The following is a 16,004-nucleotide window of genomic DNA, read 5'->3' on the forward strand; positions in this document are numbered from 1 at the left end:
ATATATATATAAATAAAACGTACAAATGAACCAGATTCTGTACATATAGGACCAACAGTATTCTAATCATTACCCCGATTTAAACAAATTAAAAGAGCGAACAAGAAGTAATGTGACATACACTTCTGAGGTTTTTTCCTGGCACATTCCATTCTAATTGACAACCTGGGAACAGGACTTCCAGAAGGCTCTGCTGCCCTAGTAACCAGATGTGGGAATGTAGCAATGCTGACGCCTTGTGGCCGTTTCCCACAGCAGCAGCTTTAAAGTCAGTGCTAATGGTCACTCAATATTCACACCCATTGCAGGCTTGTAAATGACACCTGCCCTCCAAAACAAAATCCTGGGGTCGAAAATCGACCAAAAAAGTCGAAAGAGGGCAACCTTCCAAGAAGACAATTTCGAGAGGTTTATTGTACTCACGGTTTTTTTTTTTCTGTTTTTGTTTAACAGAATAAAAAAAGGCGTGGAAAAATGCTGAACCTTAGGAATTATTAGACACGAAAATACACGTTACAAAAACCTATCATGTCACACGACTCAGCATGGCCAGCAGCAAAACTTCTGCAAACAAGAAATGCTGACGGGGTGGTGAAGAAATGCGTACCCTCGGTTCTAAGTGGGACGTGGTAAGAGCCCCTAAGGAAAACACAGTGGAGTTGCCTGGAAAGGGTCAACATTGAGCGACCGTTCAATCAAGCATAGCCACTGCTGGGTCTATCACCTGAGAGAATGAGAATCAAAAAGACACGGGCTGGCAATCCTGCAATCCAGCAATGTTTACCATAGCCAACACTTGGAAGCAATGAAAATGCCCAGCCACAGAGGAATGCAGAAAGGAGCAGTGGTCCATGGACACAATGGAAGAGTACTCCAGTGAAAAGTAGAAATTCCATTTTAAAAACAGATATAAGTAAGGAGACATCAGCTTTGGGGGGTTTCTCCAGACACATCCCACCGTCATTGATAACCGAGGAACACCACTGGCAGGAAGGTCTGCTTCACTAGTTACCAGAGTGGGAAACGCAGAAATGCTGCAGCCCTCTGGCCGTTACGTGCAACGGCAGCTTGAAAACCCGTGCTAATGGTCACTTCGTGTGCACAAGTCCTGGAGGGCTGTCAATGAAACCTGCCCTCAAAATGTCTTGAGGGAGGTAGTGGCCAAAATATTTCAAAAGGTGGCACATACTTCAAGAAAAGAATGTGATGAGGTAAGCTACACACACAGTTTGAAGAAAAAAGGACATCCCTGAAAGCTCAATTTCAAGGCTTTATGAGACGCATGCAAATCCAACCACAGCGGTATCGGCTCACACCAGTCAGAAGAACCATCAGCAACAAAACTACCAACAGTTCATGCTGAAGGGGTTGTGGAGAAGTGCATACCCTCTAGGTTAAGTGGGGCTTTGCCGCCAGCCGCGGCGGGTCCTCAAAGTGTAGCAACAACCGACGAGAGGGGGTAGGGAACTGAACGCACCAAGGTATGGGATCAGAAGGGCACAAGCAACTGGCGCTTGCAAGGCAAGTTTAATAACAAAGCATAGCCGTATATATACCCCTAAAGCAGGGAATTTGCTTCGTCACGCCTTATCGGCATCAGCTGGTTGGTTGGCTTCTCGGCTCAGTCACACCTTATCAGCATCAGCTGGTTGGTTGGCTGCTCGGCTTCTCCCTCAAAGGCACCAATTTCCCCTCCAGGGTTGCTTTTCCTAGCTTTAGGGAACAACCAGGGACTCCCAGTAACTGAGCAGGTCCCTGGAGCGATTTGGCCAAAGGCCATCTCCTTTTGTATGTTCATACCATAAAGTCCAGGATGCATACCAAGGAGAGTACAGTCGGGCCCTGAGGCTTAGGAGGGTCTTAGTGGCGCCTTCCTCAGAGGGCAATGCTCGCCACAGGACTTCACCTGGTAAGAGGCACTAATGGGAACAGAATGGAGGTGCCTTTACAAGGTAAACACTGAGTTACGATATGATCCAGCAGGCCCACTCGTGGGCCTATAACCTAAGAAAGAAGACAGAAGTGGAAAGACACAGGCAGGCAAATCTGCATTGCAGGAGTATTACAATAGCCAGGACATGGAAGCAAGCAGAAAGTCCATCAACAGATGAGTGGACAAAGAAGAACAGGGACCTGAACAGATGGAATATTAGCCAAGGAACAAAAGGAAACAATGCCATCAACAGCACCATCGGTGAGGCTAGAGTTCATCACGCACCTTGCAGTAAGTCACAGAGCGAAAGATACATAGCCTACGATATCAGTTATAGGTGTTCCCTAAAAATTGATATCACTGAAGATATTTCCACAGAGAAAGGCAATCACAGATGCAATAAACAGATTTATGGTTCACCCATGGACAGGTGTGAGAATTGTGTACATTAGGAAATTGGGTTTAAGAGAGAGATACAAACACAGGTGAAATACAAAATCACCAAAGGCCTACGGAATACCGAGAAGAGTACTCAACATTGTGTCATAAGCTACATGGGAAAAGGATCGAAAGAAGACTAGATACATGTTTATGTGTAAAAGAGCCACATCTTTCACACCTACAACAAGCAAAACATTGTAATCAAACTTGCTGTGAGAAACAATAAACATTGAATTAAAAAACGAACAAGTCAGTCGTGAGGTACAAACATAAGGGGCTTTTTCCTGGCACAGTCCATTCTAATTGACAACCTAGAATACGACTTCCACGGAGGCTCTGTTGCCCGAGTAACCAGGTTTGGTAAAGGAGACCTGCTGCCGCCTTGTGGCCGTTTCTCAAAACAGCAGCTTTAAACCCAGTGCTAATGGTCACTTGATATTCAAAATCATTGCAGGCCTATAAATGACACCTGCCCTCAAAAACGATTCTTGGGTCGTCCATCGAGGAAAAAAACTCAAAAGACGTGCACATTTCAAAACGACAATTTCAAGAGGCATATTTTGTGCACATTTTGTCTCCTCTTTCTTTCTTTCTCTTGTGATAAATAAAAGGGCATGGAAAAATGCTCAACATCAGGAATTAATAAAGCCATGCAAATCCAGTCGACAGAAACGTTCACCCACCGTCGTCAGAATGATCATCAGCCACAGAGTCTACAAAGAATAAATGCTCAAGGTGTTTTAGAGAACTCTGTGCCCTCTAGCGGCCGCTGGGACGTAACCTGGTAACAGCTAGTAGTGAGAACACCGTGGAGGTGCGTTGAAAGGTAAAAATTGAGCTAACCTGTAATCGGGTAGGCCCACCGATGGGCCTATCGCCCGAGTAGACCAAAATCAAAAAGACACAGGCTGGCCATCCTGCACTGCAGCAACATGTACCATCGCCAAGACTTGGAAGAAACCCAAATGTCCATCAACAGAACAATGCACCAAGAAGAAGGGGGCCCATGCGCACAATGGAACATGAGCCACGGAAGAGCATGCAACAGTGCCGCTGGCACCACCGTAGAAGGATCTAGAGATACCCACCCAAAAGGAAGTACGAAAGAAACCGAAATAGAAATATCCTATGACATCACTTATAGCTGTTACTTCAACATTGATACCCATGAAGTCATTTCCAAGAGAAGGCCGTGCATAGATGCAGAAAACCAACTATGCTTAACCAAGTGGAAAGGTGTAAGGAATGTATGAATTTGGATATGGGGGTTTACAGACATGTACTGATACATATGAAATATATAATCACAAAATACCTAAGGAATACCAAGAGAGGTCGACTCAACACTCTGTAATAACCTACACGGGAAAGGATCCAAAGATGAATAGATTGATACATACATATGATGAACCAGATGCAGTACACCTAGAACACACACCACATTTTTATCCAATTGGCTGTGATACTAGATAACAATTAAATTTTAAAAAACACACAAGAAGTAAGGAGATATAAGCTCTTGGGGGTTTGCCCTGACACACTGCACTCTCATTTGCAGCCTACTAACACAATTTCCAGGAAGCCTCTGTTGCAGGAAAACCCAGAGTTGGAAATGGAGAAATGCTGCCGCCTTGTGGCCGTTTCCCGCAAGAGCGGCTTCAAACGCATAGCTATGGGTCACTTAACATTCATAAGGACTCAGGCCTCTAAAAGACACCTGCCCTCAAAAAAAAAATGTCCTGAGCTCGGCCGTGGCGAAAAAAATTCAAAGCAGGCAAATGTGTCAAAGAGATAGTATGATAGAGGTAAGTTTTACTCACTCTTTATCAAAAAAAGGAAAATGGAGAAAAGCTCAACCTCAGGAATGATCAGACTCCTCTAAGCTACAAAAAGCTTTCAGCTCACCCAAGTTAACTACCGTCAGCCAAAAGACTACAAACAATAAATGCTGAAGGGGTTTTAGAGAACTCTGTTCCCTCTGTCTGTGGAGGACATGTGTAGTTGTAACAGCCAATAATGAGAACAGAAAGGAGCTGCGTTTTCAATTAAAAATTGAGCCACCCTTCCATCCAGAACACCCACAGCTGAGCCTCTCACCTGAGAAGACAGGCTGCAAGAGCTGCACTCCACGAGTTTTCACAGTAGCCAAGACACCGAAGCAACCCAAATGTCCATCAACAGATGAATGGATAAGAAGAGCTGGTCCGTGGACACAGTGGACTATTAGCCATGGAAAACAAGGAAACACTGCTCTTTGAGGCACCCGAGATGAGCCTAGAGATCATCACAGAACATGAGTTAAGTCGGAAAGCAAAAGGCATACCGTATGACATCACCTATAGGCGTTATCTAACAGCTGACACAAATGAACATATTTCCACAAAGAAAGACACTCACACACTTAGAAAACAAACTAAGCTTAAGTAAAATGAAAGGTGGGGGGAATGGATAAATTAAGATTAGTGTCACCATATGTGTACAAATACGTATTAAATATATATATCAAACAGACCGACCATATAGCAAGGGAGGTCACCAGAACACTCTGCAATAATTTACATGGGAAGAGGATCTGTACAAGAATATATATATATATATATATATATATATATATATATATATATATATATATATATATATATATATAAAACGTACAAATGAACCAGATTCTGTACATATAGGACCAACAGTATTCTAATCATTACCCCGATTTAAACAAATTAAAAGAGCGAACAAGAAGTAATGTGACATACACTTCTGGTGTTTTTCCTTGGCACATTCCATTCTAATTGACAACCTGGGAACAGGACTTCCAGAAGGCTCTGCTGCCCTAGTAACCAGATGTGGGAATGTAGCAATGCTGACGCCTTGTGGCCGTTTCCCACAGCAGCAGCTTTAAAGTCAGTGCTAATGGTCACTCAATATTCACACCCATTGCAGGCTTGTAAATGACACCTGCCCTCCAAAACAAAATCCTGGGGTCGAAAATGACCAAAAAAGTCGAAAGAGGGCAACCTTCCAAGAAGACAATTTCGAGAGGTTTATTGTACTCACGGTTTTTTTTTCTGTTTTTGTTTAACAGAATAAAAAAAGGCGTGGAAAAATGCTGAACCTTAGGAATTATTAGACACGAAAATACACGTTACAAAAACCTATCATGTCACACGACTCAGCATGGCCAGCAGCAAAACTTCTGCAAACAAGAAATGCTGACGGGGTGGTGAAGAAATGCGTACCCTCGGTTCTAAGTGGGACGTGGTAAGAGCCCCTAAGGAAAACACAGTGGAGTTGCCTGGAAAGGGTCAACATTGAGCGACCGTTCAATCAAGCATAGCCACTGCTGGGTCTATCACCTGAGAGGATGAGAATCAAAAAAGACACGGGCTGGCAATCCTGCAATCCAGCAATGTTTACCATAGCCAACACTTGGAAGCAATGAAAATGCCCAGCCACAGAGGAATGCAGAAAGGAGCAGTGGTCCATGGACACAATGGAAGAGTACTCCCGTGAAAAGTAGAAATTCCATTTTAAAAACAGATATAAGTAAGGAGACATCAGCTTTGGGGGGTTTCTCCAGACACATCCCACCGTCATTGATAACCGAGGAACACCACTGGCAGGAAGGTCTGCTTCACTAGTTACCAGAGTGGGAAACGCTGAAATGCTGCAGCCCTCTGGCCGTTACGTGCAACGGCAGCTTGAAAACCCGTGCTAATGGTCACTTCGTGTGCACAAGTCCTGGAGGGCTGTCAATGAAACCTGCCCTCAAAATGTCTTGAGGGAGGTAGTGGCCAAAATATTTCAAAAGGTGGCACATACTTCAAGAAAAGAATGTGATGAGGTAAGCTACACACACAGTTTGAAGAAAAAAGGACATCCCTGAAAGCTCAATTTCAAGGCTTTATGAGACGCATGCAAATCCAACCACAGAGGTATGGGCTCACACCAGTCAGAAGAACCATCAGCAACAAAACTACCAACAATTCATGCTGAAGGGGTTGTGGAGAAGTGCATACCCTCTAGGTTAAGTGGGACTTTGCCGCCAGCCGCGGCGGGTCCTCAAAGTGTAGCAATAACCGACGAGAGGGGGTAGGGAACTGAACGCACCAAGGTATGGGATCAGAAGGGCAGAAGCAACTGACGCTTGCAAGGCAAGTTTAATAACAAAGCCTAGCCGTATATATACCCCTAAAGCAGGGAATTTGCTTCGTCACGCCTTATCCGCATCAGCTGGTTGGTTGACTGCTCGGCTTCTCCCTCAAAGGCACCAATTTCCCCTCCAGGGTTGCTTGTCCTAGCTTTAGGGAACAACCAGGGACTCCCAGTAACTGAGCAGGTCCCTGGAGCGATTTTCCCAAAGACTATCTCCTTTTGTATGTTCATACCATAAAGTCCAGGATGCATACCAAGGAGAGTACAGTCGGGCCCTGAGGCTTATGAGGGTCTTAGTGGCGCCTTCCTCAGAGGGCAATGCTCGCCACAGGACTTCACCTGGTAAGAGGCAGTAATAGGAACAGAATGGAGGTGCCTTTACAAGGTAAACACTGAGTTAAGATATGATCCGGCAGGCCCACTCCTGGGCCTATAACCTAAGAAAGAAGACAGAAGTGGAAAGACACAGGCAGGCAAATCTGCATTGCAGGAGTATTACAATGGCTAGGACATGGAAGCAACAAGAAAGTCCATCAACAGATGAGTGGACAAAGAAGAACAGGGACCTGTACAGATGGAATATTAGCCAAGGAACAAAAGGAAACAATGCCATCAACAGCACCATCGGTGAGGCTAGATTTCATCACGCACCTTGCAGTAAGTCACAGAGCGAAAGATACATAGCCTACGATATCAGTTATAGGTGTTCCCTAAAACTTGATTTCACTGAAGATATTTCCACAGAGAAAGGCAATCACAGATGCAATCAACAGATTTATGGTTCACCCATGGACAGGTGTGAGAATTGTGTACATTAGGAAATTGGGTTTAAGAGAGATATACCAACACAGGTGAAATACAAAATCACGAAAGGCCTACGGAATACCAAGAGCAGAGTACTCAACATTGTGTCATAAGCTACATGGGAAAAGGATCCAAAGAAGACTAGATACATGTTTAGGTGTAAAAGAGCCACCTCTTTCACACCTACAACAAGCAAAGCATTGTAATCAAACTTGCTGTGAGAAAAAAAAAAACATTGAATTAAAAAACGAACAAGTCAGTCGTGAGACACAAACTTAAGGGGCTTTTTCCTGGCACAGTCCATTCTAATTGACAACCGAGAATATGACTTCCTCGGAGGCTCTGTTGCCCGAGTAACCAGGTTTGGTAAAGGAGACCTGCTGCCGCCTTGTGGCCGTTTCTCAAAACAGCAGCTTTAAACCCAGTGCTAATGGTCACTTGATATTCAAAATCATTGCAGGCCTATAAATGACACCTGCCCTCAAAAACAATTCTTGGGTCGTACATCGAGGAAAAAAACTCAAAAGACGTGCACATTTCAAAACGACAATTTCAAGAGGCATATTTTGTGCACATTTTGTCTTCTCTTTGTTTCTTTCTCTTGTGGTAAATAAAAGGGCATGGAAAAATGCTCAACATCAGGAATTAATTAAAGCCATGCAAATCCAGTCGACTAAAACGTTCACCCACAGTCGTCAGAATGATCATCAGACACAGAGTCTACAAAGAATAAACGCTCAAGGTGTTTTAGAGAACTCTGTGCCCTCTAGCTGCCGCTGGGACGTAACCTGGGAACAGCTAGTAGTGAGAACACCGTGGAGGTGCGTTGAAAGGTAAAAATTGAGCTAACATGTAATCGGGTAGGCCTACTGATACGCCTATCTCCCGAGTAGACCAAAATCAAAAAGACAAAGGCTGGCCATCCTGCACTGTAGCAACATGTACCATCGCCAAGCCTTGGAAGAAACCCAAATGTCCATCAACAGAACAATGCACCAAGAAGAAGGGGCCCATGTGCACAATGGAATATGAGCCACGGAAAAGCATGGAACAGTGACGCTGGCACCACCGTAGAAGAATCTACAGATACCCACCCAAAAGGAAGTACGAAAGAAACCAAAATAGAAATATCCTATGACATCACTTATAGTTGTTAGTTCAACATTGATACCAATGAAGTCATTTCCAAGAGAAGGCCGTGCATAGATCCAGAAAACCAACTATGCTTAACCAAGTGGAAAGGTGTAAGGAATGTATGAATTTGGATATGGCGGTTTACAGACATGTACTGATACATATGAAATATATAATCACAAAATACCTAAGGAATACCAAGAGAGGTCGACTCAACACTCTGTAATAACCTACACGGGAAAGGATCCAAAGATGAATAGATTGATACATACATATGATGAACCAGATGCAGTACACCTAGAACACACACCACATTTTTATCCAATTGGCTGTGATACAAGATAGCAATTAAATTTTAAAAAACACAAGAAGTAAGGAGATATAAGCTCTTGGGGGTTTGTCCCGGCACACTGCACTCTCATTAGCAGCCTACGAACACAATTTCCAGGAAGCCTCTGTTGCAGGAAAACCCAGAGTTGGAAATGGAGAAATGCTGCCGCCTTGTGGCCGTTTCCCGCAAGAGCAGCTTCAAACGCATAGCTATGGGTCACTTAACATTCACAAGGACTCAGGCCTCTAAAAGACACCTGCCCTCAGAAAAAAAAAATGTCCTGAGCTCGGCAGTGGCGAAAGAAATTCAAAGCAGGCAAATGTGTCAAAGAGATAGTATGAAGAGGTAAGTTTTACTCACTCTTTATCAAAAAAAGCAAGATGGAGAAAAGCTCAACCTCAGGAATGATCAGACTCCTCTAAGCTACAAAAAGCTTTCAGCTCACCCAAGTTAACTACCGTCAGCCAAAAGACTACAAACAATAAATGCTGAAGGGGTTTTAGAGAACTCTGTTCCCTCTGTCTGCGGAGGACATGTGTAGTTGTAACAGCCAATAATGAGAACAGAAAGGAGCTGCGTTTTCAATTAAAAATTGAGCCACCCTTTCATCCAGAACACCACAGCTGAGCCTCTCACCTGAGAAGACAGGCTGCAAGCGCTGCACTCCACGAGTTTTCACAGTAGCCAAGACACCGAAGCAACCCAAATGTCCATCAACAGATGAATGGATAAGAAGAGCTGGTCCGTGGACACAGTGGACTATTCGGCATGGAAAACAAGGAAACACTGCTCTTTGAGGCACCCGAGATGAGCGTAGAGATCATCACAGAACATGAGTTAAGTCGGAAAGCAAAGGACATACCGTATGATATCACGTATAGGCGTTATCTAACAGCTGACACAAATGAACATATTTCCACAAAGAAAGACACTCACACACTTAGAAAACAAATCAGCTCAGACCCATTCTGAGGATACATTTCCAACATAAAGAAGAAACAAGCAGGGCAAAACAGAGAGAAATTCTTCCAAAATGCGTTCAGGGACTGGCATGCAACCAGGATTGACCACATCTACAGCCCCAGCGGCAGAAGACATAAGGCTGGACACTCTTGGGGCTGAGACGATTGGTGAGGTTGGGAAAGCAAATGCAGACCCTTGAAAGGAATCCTGCGTGCTCCCCATTCCATGGGTCCCAACTCTCCAGGTTCAACGCAATCTTCCGACAGCGAAAGCACTCATTGGAAACCCAGCGGATGCTACACCGTGGGATCGGGAAAGCTTTCTGAAACTCACCTCAGTTTTCATCTCCTGGTGCTCGTGTTCTCCATTCAGGCCCCCTTACTAACAATCTCCCCACTTGGAGACTCGGCGCCTTTCCATGCCTCTTTCGTACCGTCTGCAATTTGTCCGCAGGATGAACTGCAAGAGGGGGAACCAATGAGAGACTCGCTGGAGGTGTTTGGTCGGGCACATGTCACTCTCATTTCCCATCACGAAGAAGAATTCACCAGCGGTTCAGCCTGCCACCCCGGATCGACAATAGGGCGTGAAGCCATCCAGCCGTGTTGCGTCCCACTCACAAAAAAGCGACTTGGGAAATGGAGCTCAGGGGCACTGCACTTCCCAAACCTGCAGAGTTCTAAACGATAACTATCGCCCCAAAATATATTGAGGTCAGGCTACGAAGAGGCGTTGAACGCAAGGCAGAACTGCAGGAAACGGATGTCAACGGCTACATCGGAATGGCCCCGATAGCACATAAAAAGCGCCAGAACGTGGACAATGATGCTGTTGGCCAGAAAGGGCGTATGCGTTTTTTCCTGAATATATTCAGGAAAAAACGCATACGCCCTTTTTGGCCAACCAAGCAACCTGGGAGAGCAAATCAGCACTACAAAGAAATCTCTCGCCCCCCCCCCCCCCCGGGGCAAAAGGGCCAGGCGAAAAAAGTCTAAAAACCAGAAAGGCAGGACAGGCCACGGAGTCAAGGGAGCCTTGTTAAGCTGATGGGCGGGATGTCAATGGCCAACAGCCAATCTTCACAAGTGTATCCTCTTTCCCAAACCATGGAAAACACAGAACCACAGAGCATAGGGCACTTCCACACATGGGCGTTGACCTTGGGAAAATCAAAAAATCAACCAGACACAGGGACCCCAAAGTTGAGGGCTGCTGTCTTGACAAGAACCTCCACTCCGGTACACGTTTCATATCCCAGGAAAGAGCCAAGTGGACAAAGACGAGTGGACAAGTGGACAAAGACAAGTGGACAAGTGGTCCTACGTAGGTCCAATGGAGTGTCACTCAGCCATGAAATCCACGTCATGAGGCTCGTAGCAACATCCTGAGTGGATTTAGGTACGATCATCCTCAGTGAAATAAGTCCCACAAAAAAAGAAACTTATGATATGACTTATCGAGGGAATGTAAAAATCGCTCCCCATGAACGGAATCCCCAAACAGAACAGAGTCACGCTTTTAGAAAACACACTTATGCCTGCTTCAGGGGAAAGGTGAGGTGGGGTGACGCATAAAACTCGAGCTTGAAATGAGCACAGATACCCTTCCGAAAACCGAATATGGAATGGACACGACCTACTCCTTGCTCAATCAACTGGACTCACCAGACCCTGTTCATCGCACAAGTGTCTATCCGACTAGTAAGCATCTTCAAAGCTAAGTCTTGATATCTCTGTGTAAGTGCATCAAGTGTGTGTAAAGCGGCCTAAAAACAGCAGGGAAAATCAGCTCAGACCCATTCTGAGGATACATTTCCAACACAGAGAAGAAACAAGCAGGGCAAAACAGAGAGAAATTCTTCCAAAATGCGTTCAGGGACTGGCATGCAACCAGGATTGACCACATCTACAGCCCCAGCGGCAGAAGACATAAGGCTGGACACTCTTGGGGCTGAGACGATTGGTGAGGTTGGGAAAGCAAATGCAGACCCTTGAAAGGAATCCTGCGTGCTCCCCATTCCATGGGTCCCAACTCTCCAGGTTCAACGCAATCTTCCGACAGCGAAAGCACTCATTGGAAACCCAGCGGATGCTACACCGTGGGATCGGGAAAGCTTTCTGAAACTCACCTCAGTTTTCATCTCCTGGTGCTCGTGTTCTCCATTCAGGCCCCCTTACTAACAATCTCCCCACTTGGAGACTCGGCGCCTTTCCATGCCTCTTTCGTACCGTCTGCAATTTGTCCGCAGGATGAACTGCAAGAGGGGGAACCAATGAGAGACTCGCTGGAGGTGTTTGGTCGGGCACATGTCACTCTCATTTCCCATCACGAAGAAGAATTCACCAGCGGTTCAGCCTGCCACCCCGGATCGACGATAGGGCGTGAAGCCATCCAGCCGTGTTGCGTCCCACTCACAAAAAAGCGACTTGGGAAATGGAGCTCAGGGGCACTGCACTTCCCAAACCTGCAGAGTTCTAAACGATAACTATCGCCCCAAAATATATTGAGGTCAGGCTACGAAGAGGCGCTGAACGCAAGGCAGAACTGCAGGAAACGGATGTCAACGGGTACATAGGAATGGCCCCGAGAGCACATGAAAAGCGCCAGAACGTGGACAATGATGCGGTTGGCCAAAAAGGGCGTATGCGTTTTTTCCTGAATATATTCAGGAAAAAACGCATACGCCCTTTTTGGCCAACCAAGCAACCTGGGAGAGCAAATCAGCACTACAAAGAAATCTCTCGCCCCCCCCCCCCCGGGGCAAAAGGGCCAGGCGAAAAAAGTCTAAAAACCAGAAAGGCAGGACAGCCCACGGAGTCAAGGGAGCCTTGTTAAGCTGATGGGCGGGATGTCAATGGCCAACAGCCAATCTTCACAAGTGTATCCTCTTTCCCAAACCATGTAAAACACAGAACCACAGAGCATAGGGCACTTCCACACATGGGCGTTGACCTTGGGAAAATGAAAAAATCAACCAGACACAGGAACCCAAAGTTGAGGGCTGCTGTCTTGACAAGAACCTCCACTCCGGTACACGTTTCATATCCCAGGAAAGAGCCAAGTGGACAAAGACGAGTGGACAAGTGGACAACGACAAGTGGACAAGTGGACAAGTGGTGCTAAGTAGGTCCAATGGAGTGTCACTCAGCCATGAAATCCACGTCATGAGGCTGGTAGCAGCATCCTGAGTGGATTTAGGTACGATCATCCTCAGTGAAATAAGTCCCACCAAAAAAGAAACTTATGATATCACTTATCGAGGGAATGTAAAAATCGCTCCCCATGAACGGAATCCCCAAACAGAACAGAGTCACGCTTTTAGAAAACACACTTATGCCTGCTTCAGGGGAAAGGTGAGGTGGGGTGACGCATAAAACTCGAGTTTGAAATGGGCACAGATACACTTCCGAAAACCGAATATGGAATGGACACGACCTACTCCTTGCTCAATCAACTGGACTCACCAGACCCTGTTCATCGCACAAGTATCTATCCGACTAGTAAGCATCTTAAAAGCTAAGTCTTGATATCTCTGTGTAAGTGCATCAAGTGTGTGTAAAACGGCCTAAAACCAGCAGGGAAAATCAGCTCAGACCCATTCTGAGGATACATTTCCAACATAAAGAAGAAACAAGCAGGGCAAAACAGAGAGAAATTCTTCCAAAATGCGTTCAGGGACTGGCATGCAACCAGGATTGACCACATCTACAGCCCCAGCGGCGGAAGACACAAGGCTGGACACTCTTGGGGCTGAGACGATTGGTGAGGTTGGGAAAGCAAATGCAGACCCTTGAAAGGAATCCTGCATGCTCCCCATTCCATGGGTCCCAACTCTCCAGGTTCAACGCAATCTTCCGACAGGGAAAGCACTCTTTGGAAACCCAGCGGATGCTACACCGTGGGATCGGGAAAGCTTTCTGAAACTCACCTCAGTTTTCATCTCTTGGTGCTCGTGTTCTCCATTCAGGCCCCCTTACTAACAATCTCCCCACTTGGAGACTCGGCGCCTTTCCATGCCTCTTTCGTACCGTCTGCAATTTGTCCGCAGGATGAACTGCAAGAGGGGGAACCAATGAGAGACTCGCTGGAGGTGTTTGGTCGGGCACATGTCACTCTCATTTCCCATCACGAAGAAGAATTCACCAGAGGTTCAGCCTGCCACCGCGGATCGACAATAGGGCGGGAAGCCATCCAGCCGTGTTGCATCCCACTCACAAAAAAAGCGACTTGGGAAATGGAGCTCAGGGGCACTGCACTTCCCAAACCTGCAGAGTTCTAAACGATAACTATCGCCCCAAAATATATTGAGGTCAGGCTACGAAGAGGCGTTGAACGCAAGGCAGAATTGCAGGAAACGGATGTCAACGGGTACATCGGAATGGCCCCGATAGCACATGAAAAGCGCCAGAACGTGGACAATGATGCGGTTGGCCAAAAAGGGCGTATGCGTTTTTTCCTGAATATATTCAGGAAAAAACGCATACGCCCTTTTTGGCCAACCAAGCAACCTGGGAGAGCAAATCATCACTACAAAGAAATCTCTCGCCCCCACCTGGGGCAAAAGGGCCAGGCGAAAAAAGTCTAAAAACCAGAAAGGCAGGATAGCCCACGGAGTCAAGGGAGCCTTGTTAAGCTGATGGGCGGGATGTCAATGGCCAACAGCCAATCTTCACAAGTGTATCCTCTTTCCCAAACCATGTAAAACACAGAACCACAGAGCATAGGGCACTTCCACACATGGGCGTTGACCTTAGGCATATGAAAAAATCAACCAGACACAGGGACCCCAAAGTTGAGGGCTGCTGTCTTGACAAGAACCTCCACTCCGGTACACGTTTCATATCCCAGGAAAGAGCCAAGTGGACAAAGACGAGTGGACAAGTGGACAAAGTCAAGTGGACAAGTGGACAAGTGGTGCTACGTAGGTCCAATGGAGTGTCACTCAGCCATGAAATCCACGTCATGAGGCTGGTAGCAGCATCCTGAGTGGATTTAGGTACGATCATCCTCAGTGAAATCAGTCCCACAAAAAAAGAAACTTATGATATCACTTATCGAGGGAATGTAAAAATCGCTCCCCATGAACGGAATCCCCAAACAGAACAGAGTCACGCTTTTAGAAAACACACTTATGCCTGCTTCAGGGGAAAGGTGAGGTGGGGTGACGCATAAAACTCGAGTTTGAAATGAGCACACATACCCTTCCGAAAACCGAATATGGAATGGAAACGACCTACTCCTTGCTCAATCAACTGGACTCACCAGACCCTGTTCATCGCACAAGTATCTATCCGACTAGTAAGCATCTTAAAAGCTAAGTCTTGATATCTCTGTGTAAGTGCATCAAGTGTGTGTAAAGCGGCCTAAAACCAGCAGGGAAAATCAGCTCAGACCCATTCTGAGGATACATTTCCAACATAAAGAAGAAACAAGCAGGGCAAAACAGAGAGAAATTCTTCCAAAATGCGTTCAGGGACTGGCATGCAACCAGGATTGACCACATCTACAGCCCCAGCGGCAGAAGACATAAGGCTGGACACTCTTGGGGCTGAGACGATTGGTGAGGTTGGGAAAGCAAATGCAGACCCTTGAAAGGAATCCTGCGTGCTCCCCATTCCATGGGTCCCAACTCTCCAGGTTCAACGCAATCTTCCGACAGCGAAAGCACTCATTGGAAACCCAGCGGATGCTACACCGTGGGATCGGGAAAGCTTTCTGAAACTCACCTCAGTTTTCATCTCCTGGTGCTCGTGTTCTCCATTCAGGCCCCCTTACTAACAATCTCCCCACTTGGAGACTCGGCGCCTTTCCATGCCTCTTTCGTACCGTCTGCAATTTGTCCGCAGGATGAACTGCAAGAGGGGGAACCAATGAGAGACTCGCTGGAGGTGTTTGGTCGGGCACATGTCACTCTCACTTCCCATCACGAAGAAGAATTCACCAGCGGTTCAGCCTGCCACCCCGGATCGACGATAGGGCGTGAAGCCATCCAGCCGTGTTGCGTCCCACTCACAAAAAAGCGACTTGGGAAATGGAGCTCAGGGGCACTGCACTTCCCAAACCTGCAGAGTTCTAAACGATAACTATCGCCCCAAAATATATTGAGGTCAGGCTACGAAGAGGCGTTGAACGCAAGGCAGAACTGCAGGAAACGGATGTCAACGGCTACATCGGAATGGCCCCGATAGCACATGAAAAGCGCCAGAACGTGGACAATGATGCGGTTGGCCAAAAAGGGCGTATGCG

This window comes from Kogia breviceps, chromosome 3 (assembly GCF_026419965.1).
Source record: "Kogia breviceps isolate mKogBre1 chromosome 3, mKogBre1 haplotype 1, whole genome shotgun sequence".
NCBI lineage: Eukaryota > Metazoa > Chordata > Mammalia > Artiodactyla > Physeteridae > Kogia > Kogia breviceps.